The sequence below is a fragment of the Oryctolagus cuniculus genome, chromosome X (assembly GCF_964237555.1).
Source record: "Oryctolagus cuniculus chromosome X, mOryCun1.1, whole genome shotgun sequence".
Classification (NCBI taxonomy): Eukaryota; Metazoa; Chordata; class Mammalia; order Lagomorpha; family Leporidae; genus Oryctolagus; species Oryctolagus cuniculus.
The window spans coordinates 39,231,412-39,248,624 of record NC_091453.1 but is presented as its reverse complement, the minus strand read 5'-3'; the positions used below and the strand labels follow the sequence as shown (position 1 = coordinate 39,248,624).

At 40.0% G+C, this 17,213-nt stretch overlaps 2 pseudogenes; both read left to right on the top strand.

Annotated features, from left to right (window-relative positions):
- Positions 1-9,137, top strand: part of LOC103351840 (small ribosomal subunit protein uS2B-like) — a 42,285-nt pseudogene extending 33,148 nt beyond the window's left edge.
- A 323-nt stretch (positions 9,138-9,460) lies between these two features.
- On the top strand, positions 9,461-16,846 carry LOC138847535 (stress-70 protein, mitochondrial pseudogene; annotated as a pseudogene).
- The last annotated feature ends 367 nt before the right edge of the window (positions 16,847-17,213 follow it).

The following is a 17,213-nucleotide window of genomic DNA, read 5'->3' as shown; positions in this document are numbered from 1 at the left end:
TGGAGTATTCAAGTCCCCCAGTACTATTGTATTGGAGTCTAAGTCTCCCTTTAAGTTCCTTAACATATCTTTTAAATAACCCAGTGCCCTGTAATTAGGTGCATATACATTGATAATCATTACATCTTCCTGTTGAATTGATCCCTTAGTCATTATATAGTGCCCCTCTTTGTCTCTCTTAACAGCTTTTGTGTTAACGTTTATTTTGTCTGATATTAAGATGGCTACGCCTGCTCTTTTTTCATATCTGTTGGCATGGAATATCTTTTTCCAACCTTTTGCTTTCAGTCTGCATGCATCTTTGTTGGAAAGATGTGTTTCTTGTAAGCAGCAAATAGATGGGTTTTGTTTTTAATCCATTCAGCCAGTCTATGTCTTTTAACTGGAGTGTTGAGGCCATTTACATTCAATGTGAGAATTGATAAGTAGTGACATGGCCCTGCCATTTTTCCAAAGATATTTCTAATATATGCTTTGAACTTCCTGTGATCTTTTACTGGTAGGTTTTCTTCCTTTACCTTCTTTCATATTGATGGCTGTGTTTCTGTGTGTAACACATCTTTAAGCATCTTTTGCAAGGCTGCACAAGTGGTGACAAATTTTTTCAATTTCTGTTTGCCATGAAACGTCTTTATTTCACTTTCTTTCACAAATGAGAGCTTTGCAGGATATAATATTCGGGTATGGCAGTTTTTCTCTCTTAGTACTTGGGCTATAACTTGACATTCCCTCCTAGCCTGTAGGGTTTCTGATAAGTCTGCTGTGAGTCTGATTGGAGACCCTCTGAACGTAATCTGATGTTTCTCTCTTTACACATTTGAGAATCTTTTCTTTACGTTTAACTGTGGTGAGTGATTACAATGTATCGTGGCGAGGATCTCTTCTGGTCATGTTCATTGGGAGTTCTATGTGCTTCCTGTACTTGGAAAGTTTTCTGCTTCTATCTCACTAAAAATGCCTTCTAATACTTTCTCTCTCTCCATGCCTTCAGGAACTCCTAGGATCTGAATGTTGGGATTCTAATAGTATACTGTAGATTCTCAACAATATTTTTTAGATTTCTAATTTCCTATTCTTTTCTTTGGTTTGACAAAATACTTTGCTGTGCTCTGTCTTCTAAGTCTGATATTCTGTCTTCTGCTTCACCAATTCTGTTTTCTGTTTTCAAAGCTCTCAAATGTGTTTTTTATGTGTTCTATTTTATTCCTCATTTGATTTTGATTTCTCTTCAATATCTCAATTTCATGTTCTATTAAATTCCTCATTTCATTTTGTTTCCTCCTTAAGATTTCATTTTCACGAGAGAGATTTTCTGTCACGTCCTGCATGGATTTCAGTAGTTAATGCATTTGTTTCGTTTACTTCTAAATATTCTTATCATAAATTTTTTGAGTTCCATTTCTTGCATTTCTTCTGTCTCATCATCTTCATAATCTTGTATTGGAATGTAATGTTTTTTTGGGAGCGTCATGATGTCTTCCCTGTTCTTGTTTCCTTGGTTTTTGCGTTTTTTGTTTGGCATTGTGGATATATTTTTTGTTTTCTTCATTTTTTTTTTGCTGTGGCAGCTTTTGTCGTTGTACTATGACTGTAGATTAAGTGGACTGTCTGCTTTAGGTGAATCTCTAGAGGCTTGTGGTGGGTGTAGCCAGAGAGCTCTGTTCAGTTCTTCAGGGTTAAGGGTGTGCCTAAGGTGATACACCCAGGTTTGGGCGTGGTAAATCTTTTCTCTCTCTCTCTCGCTCTCTCTCTCTTTTAATCCGACGGGAAGTAATTCTGTTCAGCTGAGCTCTTCTCCTCAATGGAGACCAGTGCCTGAGTGCTAGCCCCAGTGGGTATAATATTCATCTGCTCTGTCCCAAGGACCACACAAAGGATCTGTTCAGTCCTCAGTATAAGTTCAGATTCTCCTGCAATGTCTCTCACCAAGTTGCCAAGGCTGCCCGAGCTTGTGGCATCTGCCACCAAGACTACTCACGTCCCATCCACAGCGTGAGTTCTCCCACCCACTCTCAGTTTTTTTCACAGTCCTGGTTCATAAGCTCCACACATTCACTAGGTCTTTTTCCCCTGTTATTACTCCCCACCAGACTCAGGTTTTTCTGTTTGGCTGAGGATCAGCACAGCCCCGAGCTGGCACAGCTCTTACATATGTCCAAAATGGCACCTTCTCTATTATCTCGCATGCCTTTTTAAGGTGAGTGGAGAGAATTGTGTCCCTACTTTCCTTTTATTTTTTTCTTTCCTCTAGTTAGGCTGGTGTACTTTCCCCTACAGGGCTTCAAGCCTCATTTCCTCTAGGCTCTTCCTGCCGCTTTTTTGCAGTGTCTCGGGCTACTGTAATTTTGCCTCACCTCTCTTTCCAGCACTGGTGCAGAGGAGACTCTCGGCAGCTGGGGTCCCGAGCTGTGGGCACTTGTGCCCTACACATAGATCCACTGTGTCCCTCTAATTCGGAAGAGTTTCCTCTGCAGTTTTTTCCCTAACTCTTCCCTGAGACTACATTATCTCCACTTAAATTAAAATATCTTTTCCTGTACTATCAGTGAGCTCCCTCCCTATTCCGCCATCTTGGAACCTCCCCTTCTTACAATCCTTTGTGTTTCAATTACAATCCCAAGATTCCTATTCTGGGGCTGATATTGTGGTGCACTCAATTAAGCCATGGCTTGTGATGCCAGCAACCCATATGGTTGCTGACTCCTGTCTTGCTGCTCCAATTCCAATGCAGTTTCCTGCTAATTTGACTAGAAAAGCAATGGAAGGTGGCCCAACTGCTTGGGCCTCTCCATCCATGCAGGAGACCTGGAAGAAGCTCCTAGCTTCTGGCTTAAGTCTGCCCCAGGTATTGCAGACATTTCGGGGGGGGGAATAGAAAATCTTTGTCTTTCCCTCTCTGCCTGTAACTCTGCCTTTCAAATAAATAAATAAATAAATAAATAAATTTTTCAAAGATCCTTTTTTAATTTACCTATATTGTTTGTCAGGATAGTTTTGCATTGCTATTTTGGTCATTAATATGGATATTGAATCATGGATACATAACTAATAAAGTCTACTGATGCTATCATTTTACCAGTTCAAGTGTAATATGAAAAGCTTACCTCCCTTCATGTCTCTTTTATTTCTTTATTTATAATTATTTTAAACATTTTTCCATAGACATTTAAAAATATCTGATGTAATAAAATTTGCTTCAATCATCATATATGATTTATAAAAATCTAAAGAGAAAAGAAATCCTCTTATAATTACCCACTTTTGTTTACTGCTTTGTTTCTTACTTCTTTATTTCCAATTTGCTTTCTTTTATGCTTTCCTTTCTATTTGGGAAAACTTCCTTCGACCATTCATGTAAAGTAGGTGCTGGCATGTTGTTTTTACTTTTCCTTTACCTGAGAATATCTTGATGTTTCCTGCTTCACTGAAAGATGTCTTACTTCAGTATAGGAATCTGGGTGGACAACACTTTTCTTTAAGAATTAAAATATATATTTTGTCATCTCCTTCTGTCATACATGGCTTTGTTTTTCTCTGGTTATTCTCAAGATTTTTATCTTTGGCATTTAGTCTTCAGAAATTTGATTATTATGTACTTTGGTATGGATTTCTTTGAGTTTCTTCCATTTGTGTTTCACTCAGCTTCTCAAACATGAGGTTCATCTCTTGCAATTTTGAAAAGTTTTCAGTCATTATCTTGGAGTGACTTTCTAACATCTCTTCCTCTCTGCTTCTGAGATTCCAATGTGATAAAATTAGATCTTTTGTTTTATATAACAAATCTCTGAGGCTCTGTTCATTTATTTTTTTCAGCACTTTTTTCTCTGTTGTTTAGATTGGGTAATTTATATTGCTGCATCTTTCACTTCATAGTTTGTTTCATTCACTACCTCCCTTCTATTTTAGAGCATATCCACTGAGCTTCTTATTTTATTATTGAATTTTCTAGTTTTAAAATTTTCAGGTTTGTTCTTCATGTCTTCTATGTCATTTCTGAGAATTTATATCCCTCCCCCTTGTCATTCCTTCCTCTCTCTATGTTTCTCTACATAAATAAAACAAATCTTTAAAAATCCCAGAGTGAGTTATTTTTTTGGTAAAAAAGATACACTATTTCCAAAAGTAAAACTACCTAGGCAAAATCAGGTAAATGCAGAATCATAATACATAAGCACATCCACTTCTGTAGAAAAAGAAAATAGGATATGATCTCAGCATTGACAGAGATAGTGAAACATAACTTGCCAGGTGTTTTTCTCATAACCTTAAGCTATTATAAGTGAATTTGCTGAAGGTCAAATTCTCACAGTAAAAATCAATTAGGTTAAACTGAACTAAGAGGGGCTGACATTGTGAGGCAACAGGGTAAGCTGCCGCCTGCAATGCCAGCATCCTATGTAAGCACAGGTTTTGTGTCCTTGCTGTTCCACTTCCAATCTGCTTCCCCACTGATGCACCTTGTGAAAGCAGCAGAAGATAGACAAAATATCTGGGCTCCTGCCACCCACATGGGAGACCTGCATAGAGTTCCTGGTTCCTGGTTTCAGTCTGGCCCTGCTCCAACCATTGAGGCAATTTGGAGACTGAACAGAGGATGGAAGACCTCTTTCTCTATGTCTCTACAACTTCTCTCTGGAATTCTGCCTGTAATATAAATAAATAAATCATTTAAAAAAATAATTGCGAACTATTTCAAGATTTATGTGGAAAACTATGGATAAGAAAGACTGTATTGTAATAATATCTTAATCTACTTGCTAGCCACCAGATATTTAACTAATATCTTCTTAAGTAATGACATTCAAACTTTCTTATTACAGTACATAAGAAAAATACACTTTGTATATATTCCAGTAAGCTCATAAGTACTTATATGTGTAGGTATGTTTGTGCATGTGTACAGTTTGTATGTACATCCTCTGTACAGTGCATGCTGATAGCTTTTAAAATTTATATTATTTAAGGAATACAACTTTGCATATAATATATACAGATTTGGGAATATGATGCTTCTTCCCCCCACCTCCCTCCCACCCATACTCCTGCCTTTCTTCCTCCTCCCTCTTCCTTTCCCATTCTTATTTTTTACAGAGATAAATTTTCAGTTAATTTTTATACTCTTAAGATCAGTTTCAATTTGTTGTTTGTTACATCAGTCTCATAATACACTATGAATTATAAACTACAGTTTGGAAAATATAAAATAATTTTCATAAAATATCCCCAATGATTAATAAATGCTGCTACATATATATGAAAATGGAAATAAGAACTCCTTTTTATCCTCTTCTTTGGGATTTTCGTGTTTTAGATAAAAAGGACATTTGTATAAGGGCCACTAGGACTGACACGATATATATTGTTGTTGATGAAATGTTTTATTTTCAAAGCTTCACATTAAACTTCAGATAACAGTATTTTTTTTTTTTGTTTTTGACAAGCAGAGTTAGACAGTGAGAGAGAGACGGAGAGAAAGGTCTTCCTTTTTCCGTTCATTCACCCCCCAAGTGGCCACTACAGCCGGCGCTGCACTGATCCGAAGCCAGGAGCCAGGTGCTTCCTCCTGGTCTCCTATGCGGGTGCAGGGCCCAAGCACTTGGGCCATCCTCCACTGCCTTCCCGGGCCACAGCAGAGAGCTGGACTGGAAGAGAAGCAACCGGGACAGAATCCGGCACCCCAACAGGAACTAGAACCCAGGGTGCCGGCGCCGCAGGCAGAGGATTAGCCTAGTGAGCCAGGGTGCCAGCCCAACAGTATTTATTTTTTGACAATACAAGAGTCAATTGATAAAGACTAGATCTCACAGAAAAAGGGATCAGCAGGCACATACATCTTCTTACTCTCTGGAAATCAATTGTAGAGTTGTGCTTGGCCTGGGGGCATAGGTAAGTGTTATACATTCCTGTGTTGTATTAAAGGAGCCTAATGGTGCTCCTTTTGTAAGGAGGGAATTGTAAGTTACAATGTGCATGATAGTTTGGGAATTCAAATACTATGTGCTAAATCACAGCAACTTTAGGAAGGAAATTAAAATTTTCTGTGCAAGCTTCTTTTCTTACTCAGGAGAACCTCAAGATTCCTTCTCTTCAGAGGCAGGGAAGGTTCAGCTGCATGACACAAACCGGATCAGTGTGCATGCCCACTGCTTCATGTATCCATTATTGCTCCTGTGTATTAGTGTCCACTTTTCTGCCGGCAGACCTTTGCCAAGAGTGGCATGTTCCTACAGTCTTCTTTATTTCTCACTGACACTCAACCAACAGGTCTCCAGATTGATTTTCCCAGAAATTAATGTGTGGGTGTGAGGAGAAAGAAGGGAGGTTTGTATTGATGGATGGCACTGTCCCATGTGGCTTGCCCTTTTGGTGTGCTTGGAACAAGGGAGGAAGGTGTGTCCAGGGGAAGTGTGAGTCATGTGTAGATGGGGCAAGGATTGGGGATGGTGTTGTAGGTACGTGAGTCCCAAGAGACCTAACAGTGGTTCTCAGAGGAGGGATCCTCAGTCCTCAGTGGGGATCCAGGCAGAGGGTGGGGCAGGTGATGAGCAAACCCCCTGGAACTTGGTGACACTGAGGGACAGGGCTACATACTCCAAGATCCATAGGGCATCAGTGTGCAGCAAAGGTTGCCCATAATATGTACTCATAACTTCTCATCTTTACCATGGTTGGGTTGGAACAGCCACAGACAGTAAAGGAAGGATTGAGGGAGGCTGTACCTTCCAGCATAAGTTTATTTCAGGGGGAATTGCAATTACTGTACAGACAAAAGCAGTATGGACTCAGGGTTTCATTCTCTAGCAGTATTTTCATATATACTTCCATAATGGGGAATCTAGTTGTGCAATCAAATCTCAATAAAAATGTCTTCTCTTTCTCCACATGACTTCTCTGTTAGGTTGGCAATGACATACATAGATTTGCAAGCAGCCATATTTTGAGTAATTAGAAAATATGTAAGATTTTTTATTACCCTAGGATTTAATTTGAAAATATTTTGAAAGTTAAAAACAAATATGTGATGTGATTTAATCTTGGAAGTGTAAAAATATGGTTGAGTAGGTCAGAATAAGATCCAAATCTCCTGAAAAAGAAGATGATCTAGAGTCTTCCCAACTTGTTGAATCTGTGTGGTTGGAAGTATCATAATGCTGGTCCCTATATAATTATCCTTTCAAAGAATTATTAGATAATCAAAGAGACAGACAGATATGAGAGAGAGAAAGAGAGAGAGAGAGAGAGAGAGAGAGAGGAGAGGACTCCCATGCTAATGTTCCTGGGGAAGAGCTGAAGATGGGCTAAGTACTTAGGCCCCTGCCACCTGTGTGGGCACCGGGATGTACATCTTTGCTCATGGCTTTGACCTGAACCTGGCTGTTGTGGCCATTTGAAGTAGTGAACTTGTGGATGGAAGCCCCATGTGCCCTGTGTGTGTGTCTCATCTTCTCTCTATCACTCTGCTTTCCAAATAAATAAATCTTTAAAAAAACAAGGTGATTTGGGACAGTTTTAGGGAGAAAGAGGAAAGAACTGATGTCACAAACAGCACTATGAAATGCCATAACATCATCTTGCAAACACTTTCTTTCTTAAAGTCTATTCAGAAATGAAGACAGAGCAGTAATAATTTTTTTTTCAATACAAAATTCTCCATTGTCTTGATGTCACAAATATCACTTGAAAGTCTCCCAATATGTGTAATTCCGGTCATTTGCTGGACACAATGACATTTGGCTGCATCTGTGAGAAGCTATTTACATTCACATATGAATTTAAAAACAGTTCTACAGCTATGAAATCCTATTCATAATGTACTAAGTTTGGGGAAAGGCAGAAAAGTATAGGCATCAATTATTTTCCCATTTGCAGAGATTTAAAAATATTTTCCTATTCCAAAAGAACTGAAAATCTATGGCCAAAATAAAAATGAAGAATAAATGTAGGATATTGTAGTTTACAGAAAATATGTGTGAAGTCTCTAGGTTATGGAGCTTATTATAAGAAGTAGAACTTGCTTTTCCCAGCTACCCTCCATGGAATCCATACAGCATGTTCTTCATTCTCAGCATAACTTAAAGGGAAGTGTTCAAAATGTCCAGAGTCCTTAAGCTCTGAAAATGAAGGAGGGAGATGTCCTCAAATTCCTTATTGCAGGAACCCACCAGAGTGCAGTGTGGAAGTTTGCTGCTGCCACCGGAGCTGCTCCTATTGCTGGCCACTTTACACCTGCAACTAACCAGACCCTTCTGGGAGCCACGTTTTGTGGTTGTTACTGCTCCCAGTGCTGACCACCAGCCTCTCACAGAGGCGTCTTATGTGAACTTGCCTATCATTGTTGTGTGTAAAACAGACTCTTCTCTGCGCTATGCGGACATTGCCATCCTTGCAACACCAAGGGAGGCCATTCAGTGGGTCTGATGTGGTGAATACCACGAGGCTCTGCACATGCGTGGTGCCATCTTCTGTGAACACCCGTGGGAGGTCATGCCTAATCTCTACTTCTTCTTTTTTTTTTTTTTTTTTTTTTTGACAGGCTGAGTGGACAGTGAGAGAGAGAGAAAGGTCTTCCTTTTTTGTTGGTTTACCCCCCAGTGTCCGCTGCGCCCGGTGTGCTGTGGCTGGCGCACCGCACTGATCCGAAGCCAGGAGCCAGGTGCTTCTCCTGGTCTCCCATGCGGGTGCAGGGCCCAAGCACTTGGGCCATCCTCCACTGCCTTCCCGGGCCATAGCAGAAAGCTGGCCTGGAAGAGGGGCAACCGGGATAGAATCTGGTGCCCCAACCGGGACTAGAACCCGGTGTGCCGGCGCCGCAGGCGGAGGATTAGTCTACTGAGCCGCAGCACCGGCCCTAATCTCTACTTCTACAGAGATCCTGGAGAGCTTGAAAACTAATAGCAGGCCACTTCTGAAAAAGGTGTGACCAAGGAAAAATTTCAGGATGAATGGACTATCCCACTGAATTCATGGCTACTGATCCTAAGGTTGCAGACTGATCTGTAAACATGCAAGTACCCTCTGCGCCTACTCAGCAATTCCCCACTGAAGACTAGAGTGCTCAGCCTGCCACTGAAGACTGGTCTGCAGCTCCCACTTCTCAGGCCATTGAGCGGCTGGGATCAACCACTGCATGGTCTTAAGTTGCTCTTCACAGTCTCTGAAGCAGAAATGGAAATGAGGTTGATGGAAAATAAACACCAATTTCTTTTAAAAAATGAATTAGAACTCAAGCAGAAGAAAATGCTAAGGAAGTAGGGCACTTGCAGAGGCAAAATACTCGGGTCATATCTGTGCTCTCTATATGGTATTGCACAAAATACCCATGTGTTACCATACTGGTTATGCATGATGGTGAAAAACATACCCACATTCTTTGAGTCTAATAGGAAATAGACCTAAAGGAAATATTTTGATTTCTGAAATAGGTCTGTGATTACTTTAAAATTTGCTGTATGTGGATGAAATGGTCATTTACCATTCAATCACTGTTTATAGCTGTTGCTTATATTCCTACCAAGGTAGGTTTCTTTTTTCTTTTTACTTTTTAAAATTCTCATTTGGTGAATCATTAAGCCTTTTTTACTGTAATGTAATTTTAAATTGTTATTTCAAAAACTAAAACAAGAAAGAAAGTGAGATGTATGGAGGGTAGAAGGAAAATAGGGGGAGGGACAAAGGGAATATCATTATATTTTTAGAATTGTATCTAAACTATATTGAATCTGTCAAAACTAAGCAAAAATTCAAAAGGACTAGCAATATTTATACTAAATCATTGCAAAGATTTATGAGTGTCATAACATGTATGAAGTAGGTACTACAGTACAAATGGATTTGGTTCACTACTTTATATAAATATGTAAATATGTGTACCATTTTTCATTGAATTTTCATTTCATTTACTTTTAAAATTACATCTCTAGCAAGTGATATTGATTTTTAACTTCCAGCAAGTATATAAAGGAAATTGTTAAATGAATTTGAATTCAGAAACTGATTTGGTTTAAATAAATCATTTATTAAATATTTATATTTGTTAGCAGACATTGTGTAGAATCAAAAATTGGTTTTGAAAGGCTGTCCTCAGTCACATTATGTGCTGAAAAAGTTTTCTTCTTGCGTGTGATGTCAGAGAAACATAAGATGATATTCTAGTCATGCAACACAGCATAACTCAACAGCAGATTCTGTCTATCAAGTGGTCAAGTGTTCCCTAAGCATCACCACAGTTGTCTAACAGGGTCACAGTGATCACTATTGCAATAATTTCATCTGCCTAATTTGTCTGTTGTTAGTCTCTTAATGTTGCTAAACAGAATATTCTATCATGGGTGATTAATCAGAAATGCCATTTATTTATTTATTTTTAAATATTAGTATGCACTTTATTATACTAAACTCAGGCAATGGTCTGGCAATAAAAAGACTGCTTATGGAATACTACTATGTTAGACTTTACCAGTGATATGTCTTTAGAACTGAATTACCAGTGTTACCTCTTCAGAACTAAGGTTTCCCCCAGAAAAAAAAAAAAAAGATGAATGGAAACAATTGCTCCGTAGACTTGGTAGTTGCTGTTTCAAAAGCAGTTGCTTACACAAATGCAAACTTAGGGGGAAAAAAACCAAAAACCTCTAGGACGCATGACTTGCTTTGATTTCAGTATGCATCCACATTTCAGCTTTTAGTGGTCCTGAAGGGAAAGTGGGAAAACGCAGCAACATGCTGGGAACCAAGCCTGCCAATCTTGGGAATGTGCTATGAATGCTGAGTTCTTTCTCAATCCCTGTGGACAACTCAGAGGCATCAACAATGCATCAACACCAAAGTACACGGATTAATGGTTCTTTTTGTTCCAGTTGTCTGATTCCAAACTAAATCCAACGCACTGTAAGCATGACCAAATGAGAGCCTTGTTTAAAATATCTCCAGTGTTGAAAAGCAAAAGCAATTGCAGGAAAGAACAATTCAGTGGCTCCTGTGTGCTTCAATGTCTCCAAATGGCCTTTTCCCTGGGTTTAACCACCAAGGATTTGGAGTGGGCAGATATGAGCAAATGTGCTGCTGCCATTCTTGACATCTTATCAGAACCTGAGATGCAAGAATGTGTCAGCTATAAGAACAAGAGCAGAAGGTTGCAGAGCTGAGGCTCTGGCCTTCCTTTCCTGGGCTGGTGGACAGTGAGTGAATGTGGTCCCCAAACTCAACAAGAGGGGTCAGAGACTTTCCAACTTCAGAGTTCTGGGTGGTGATGGTGCACAAATGGCCTTGAAGGATGAAGGGAAAGTAGCACCCCTTGATAAAGGTTGGGGACAAAGATAGAAATACCTGAATTCCAATTGCAGAGGGGAGCAGAGGGGTCACAATTTATGCTTTGGCCAAATGTGGCAGTGGAGCAGGGGAAACAGGATGATGGCTTGGAGAAGGCATCATTTAAGACAGCAAAAGAAACTGGAGTGCAGACAAAGCACACCTACATCCAACAGTAGTCTCAGGGCCTGCCACCTGAATTCTTCACTTTTACTCTAAAGAGTCACCCCAAACTGGAAGGCTGATGTGGGGTGGGGATAGAGTGAGGGCAGAGGGTGGGGCAGGAGGAGAAGGCAGAGACCCAGGCTACGTAATCAGCACCAAGGTAATTGTGAAATGTGTCTTTTCACAGTTGAGTTAGCTATGCCCCACCAATAAGGATGGGAATCAATTTAAATATGCTTTCTTGATCCTGGAAGTTCAACTACAAGGATAGTGGTTATACTTGACACTACTATGTTATAACACAACTTATACATTTCAAATGGACAAAAACTTAGTTTCATTATAAAGTATCTTTAGATAAATTGCCTTTGAATTGGAGCTTTCTTTCCAGAATTTTGAGGCCCACAAGATGAACCTAGAAATTTGCTACTGTGAAAATGAAGACTGCTGAAATCATATGGTGGAATGAGGGGCAAAACCTATGACATTTCTTTCTGATTAGTTTATTTTTTAAATTTATGTGTATGCATTTCATAAATACAACATTAGGAACATAGTAATTCTCCCCAACTTACCTGCCTTCCCACCCACTCCCCCACCCCACTTCCTTTTCCCTCTACTGTTCCTTGTCCTGTTTTTCACTAAAATCTATGTTCATTTAACTTTATATATAGAGGGTTCACTCTATTCTAGGTAAAGAGTTCAACGCTTTGTATGAGAAAAAAAGAGAAAAATTTGAAAAATAAAGAAACAGCAACAACAAACTGTTCCTCAATAGTGTGGGGAGCAACTGAGACTAGGCTAAGTTACTGGAATTAAGACTTATTCTACGCATCTGCTCTCCCACAATATGGCGCTGAGAGAGGAGTAAACAGCTTCTACACAGCTGCCTCCAGTTCAACCAATAAACTGTAGGACCTGCTCCTGATTGGAGGAGAGCAGCGTACTCGGCGTGTGGGTAGCAGAGTTGGGATTGGTGGAAGAGGACTATAAAGGAGGAGAGAGACAACATGCACCAGGAACACCTGAGGAACATCTGAGCAGCCCCCGAGAGAGCCGGCCGGCGGTGTGCCGCTCCCCCGCGGAAGTGGGAAAGTGGCAGGGGGGCACCGCCTTTCCACGGAGGTGGAAGGGTTGGTAGCCAACCCGGGAAGAACCAGCAGCAAACCCGGGAAGGGCTGAGCAGACAAAAGAACAGCACAGGGTCCTGTGTCATTCCTCCATGAAGAGGGGGAGCAACAAATAGTCCAGACAAGGGCTGCTCAAAGTTATTGCATCTCAAAGGTGATTTAGCTTTTTTTCAATCTTCCTCTATGTGATGCTTATTTCCCTTAGTATAATGCTCTTCAGGTTCCCAGGTCGTATCCCAAATGGCAGGAGATCTTTCTTATTTAAAGCTTAATACTATTCCAAGATATCTACTCCTGCTTGATTTCCATTTACCTGGTATACTTTTATCCAGCCCTTCACTTTCAGTATGTCTGTATCTTTGGTTGTGAAGTGAGTTTCTTGTAGGCAATGTATAGTGTGACCTTGGTTTTTTATCTATTCAACAAACCTAAGTCTTTTGGCTGGAGAATTTAATATATTTACATTAAAGGTTAGTGTTGATATTTAAGAATTATGACCTGTCATTTTGTTAATTGGATTTTACCTGCTCAGTTAATGAATTTGGTGGTGTTATGTCTTTTAATGATGTTTAATTCTAATGCAGGATGCATTCCAGAATTTCTTATAAGGCTGGTCTGGTGGTGGTGAATTCTCTGTTTTTGCTTATCTGAAAAATATTCTACTTCTCCTTCACTTTTAAAGGCTAGCTTTTCTGGATGTAATATTCTTTGTTGGAAATGTTTTTCTTTTAAGTCCTTGAATATTCCATCCTGCTGTCTTCTGACCTGTAGGATTTCTACTGAGAAGTCTGATGTTAATCCAATTGGTTGTCCTTTATATGTAATTTGACACTTTTATCTTATTGACTTTAGAATTCGCTCTTTGTCCTTAACTTGGAAAAGACCTTCTTTGGTTGTGTCTGCTTGGAGTTCTTTCAGCTACTTGTATCTGGATGTCCATGTATCTTTCAAGACATGGGAAATTTCTAATTATTATTTCATTTAGCAGATTCTAAAAGACTTTTTTTCCTTTTTTCTCTTTCAGGAATACTAATTATATGAATATTTGGTAGTTTAACCATATCACCATAGTTCGCATAGATGTTCTTCATTCTTTTTAATTTTTTCTCTTTATCTCTGTCTGGCTGGGTTATGTCAAGAGTAATAAATACTTTTGGTTGTTTCTACATCTTGGCTGTTAAGTATAATGCTGCAATGATTGAACATGGAAATATATATATGGTACTGATTCCATATCTTTGGTATATAAACTAGGTCATATTATAAGTAGTTTAATTTTTAAATCTTTGAAAACTGTTCATATTATTTTTGACAATGGCTTTACTGATTTACACTTCCATATACAGTTGTACAGTGTTCAAGGGTTCAATTTATTCCATATCCTTACATGCACTTGTTTACTCTTGGGATTTTTTGGGAGGATCTTTTTTAATAATAGCAATCTGTATTAGTCAGCTTTGCATCACCACAATGAAATAGTTTAGGCAGCTAACTTCATAAAGTGAAAAGGTTTATTTAACCTAGTTTCTGAGATTCTAAGTCCATAATTTGGTGGGGTATAGGGAAAATTTGCTTTTCCTCTGGTAAGAGTGGTGGATGACAACAGTGGGAGTGCATTTCAGAGTGAGTTGTCATATATCAAATCTGAGTAAAGGAAGAGAGACCCACAATCCCCTTTAATGATATGTCGTCAAGGACCTGAGGACTTTCCACTACTTTCCACTAGGTCACACCTCCTAAAGTTTCCACTGCTACCCTGGGGACTTGAGCTCAAACAATAGTACCATCTTAATGAGGTGAGGTGATATTTCACTGTAATTTGATTTGCATTTCTATGATAATTAGTGAAATTAAATACATTTTCTTTTTTTAAAGATTTATTTATTTGAAAGTCGGAGTTACACACAGAGAGGAGAGGCAGAGAGAGAGAGAGAGAGGGCAAGAGAGAGAGAGAGAGATCTTCCATCCGCTTGTTCACTCCCCAATTGGTTGCAATGGCCAAACTGTGCCTATCCGAAGCTAGCAGCCAGGAGCTTCTTCTAGGTCTCCCATGTGGGTGCAGGGGCCCAAGGATTTGGGCCATTTTCTACTGTTTTCCCAGAGAGCTGCATCAGAAGTGGAACAGCCATGGGTCTCGAACCGGCGCCCATATGGGATGCCAGCACTGCAGGTGGCAGCTTTACCCACTATGCCACAGCGCCAGCCTCTGAATACATTTTCATACACCTATTGGCCATTTGTATGTCTTTGGAAAAATAGGTCTAATAGCATGTTTTTCTCATTTATAAATTTTCAATTTAATTTTATTTTTAAAGATTTATTTATTTGTTTATTTATGTGAGATGCAGAGTTACAGAAATAGAGGGAGAAACAGAGAGTTCTTCCATCCACTGGAAGTTCTAACCAGAGCAAATACAAAATGGAAACAAATAAAAAGCATATCAATAAGAAAGGAAGAAGTTAAATTGTTCTTGTAAACAAATGACACAGTTTTTTATATAGAAACCGTGAATCATCCACCAAAAATCTATTATTACTAATAAATTTAGTAAAATTGCAGATTACCAAATCAAAATTAAATCAGTAATGGTTTCATACACTCACAATGCTCTATGCACAAAAAGAAATTAATAACTCACTACGATAGGTGGTGAAGACTTTGACCAGGCCCTGTTATGACACATTGTGAAGGAGTTCAAGAGGGAGACAGGGGTTGATTTGACCAAAGACAACATGGCACTGCAGAGAGTGAGAGAAGCTGCTGAGAAAGCCAAATGTGAGCTCTCCTCATCTGTGCAGACCGACATCAACTTGCCATATCTTACAATGGATGCTTCTGGACCCAAGCATTTGAACATTAAGTTGACCCAAGCTCAATTTGAGGGAATTGTTGCAGATCTGATCAAGAGGACTATGGCTCCATGCCAGAAATCTATGCAAGATGCAGAAGTTAGCAAGAGTGACATAGGAGAAGTGATTCTTGTTGGTGGCATGACTAGGATGCCCAAGGTCCAGCAGACTGTGCAGGATCTTTTTGGCCGAGCCCCAGGTAAAGCTGTCAATCCTGATGAAGCTGTGGCTATTGGAGTTGCTATTCAAGGAGGCGTATTGGCTGGTGATGTCACAGATGTGCTGCTCCTGGATGTCACTCCCCTGTTTCTGGGTATTGAGACTCTAGGAGGTGTCTTCACCAAGCTTATTAACAGGAACACACTATTCCAACCAAAAAGAGCCAGGTGTTTTCTACTGCTGCTGATGGGCAGACTCAAGTCAAGATTAAAGTATGTCAGGGGGAGAGAGAGATGGCTGGAGACAACAAACTTCTTGGACAGTTCACTTTGATTGGAATTCCTCCAGCACCTCGAGGAGTCCCTCAGATTGAAGTTACATTTGATATTGATGCCAATGGGTTTTTTTTTTTTTTTTTGACAGGCAGAGTGGACAGTGAGAGAGAGAGAGACAGAGAGAAAGGTCTTCCTTTTGCCGTTGGTTTTTTTGCCGTTGGTTCAGCTTCCAATGGCCGCCGCAGCCAGAGCGCTGCGGCCGGTGCATCGCACTGATCCGAAGCCAGGAGCCAGGTGCTTCTCCTGGTCTCCTATGGGGTGCAGGACCCAAGTACTTGGGCCATCCTCCACTGCATTCCCGGGCCATAGCAGAGAGCTGGCCTGGAAGAGGGGCAACCGGGACAGAATCCGGAGCCCCGACCGGGACTAGAACCCAGTGTGCCAGCGCCGCAAGGCGGAGGATTAGCCTAGTGAGCCATGGCGCCGGCTGACGATGCCAATGGGGTTGTACATGTTTCTGTTAAAGATAAGGGCACAGGACGTGAGCAGCAGATTGTAATCCAGTCTTCAGGTGGATTAAGCAAAGATGACATTGAAAATATGGTTAAAAATGCAGAAAAGTATGCTGATGAAGACCGGCCAAAGAAGGAACGGGTTGAAGCAGTTAATATGGCTGAAGGAATCATTCATGACACAAAAACCAAGATGGAAGAATTCAAGGACCAGTTGCCTGCTGATGAGTGTAACAAGCTAAAAGAAGAGATTTCCAAAATGAGGGAACTCCTGGCTCGAAAAGACAGCGAAACAGGAGAAAACATTAGGCAGGCAACATCTTCCCTTCAGCAGGCATCACTGAAGCTCTTTGAAATAGCATACAAAAAGATGGCATCCGAGCGAGAAGGCTCTGGAAGTTCTGGCACTGGGGAACAAAAGGAAGATCAAAAGGAGGAGAAGCAGTAGTAACAGCAGTAAATTTTGAAGCTGAAAGGATGGCATATGATGAAGCTTGGGATTGAAGGGACTTCCTGAGCAGAAATGAGCAAACTTCAGTCTTTTTACTGTGTTTTTGCAGTATTCTATATATAATATATATTCTATATATAATATATAAATTTAGTGACCGTTATTAGCAAATGATCATTTAATGGGTGATAATTGCAACAGTATAGCATTCACTGTGTTTTATCCTGGCCTGTTGCCATTTTTTAGCTGCATGTAAAAGAGAGGGCAGTACAATTTATTGATAACTATAAAGACTTAACATGGCTTTGTGTGTTCAAGGGGTGAAACCATCTCACACGCAACAATAAAGATAGTCAGCCAAAGA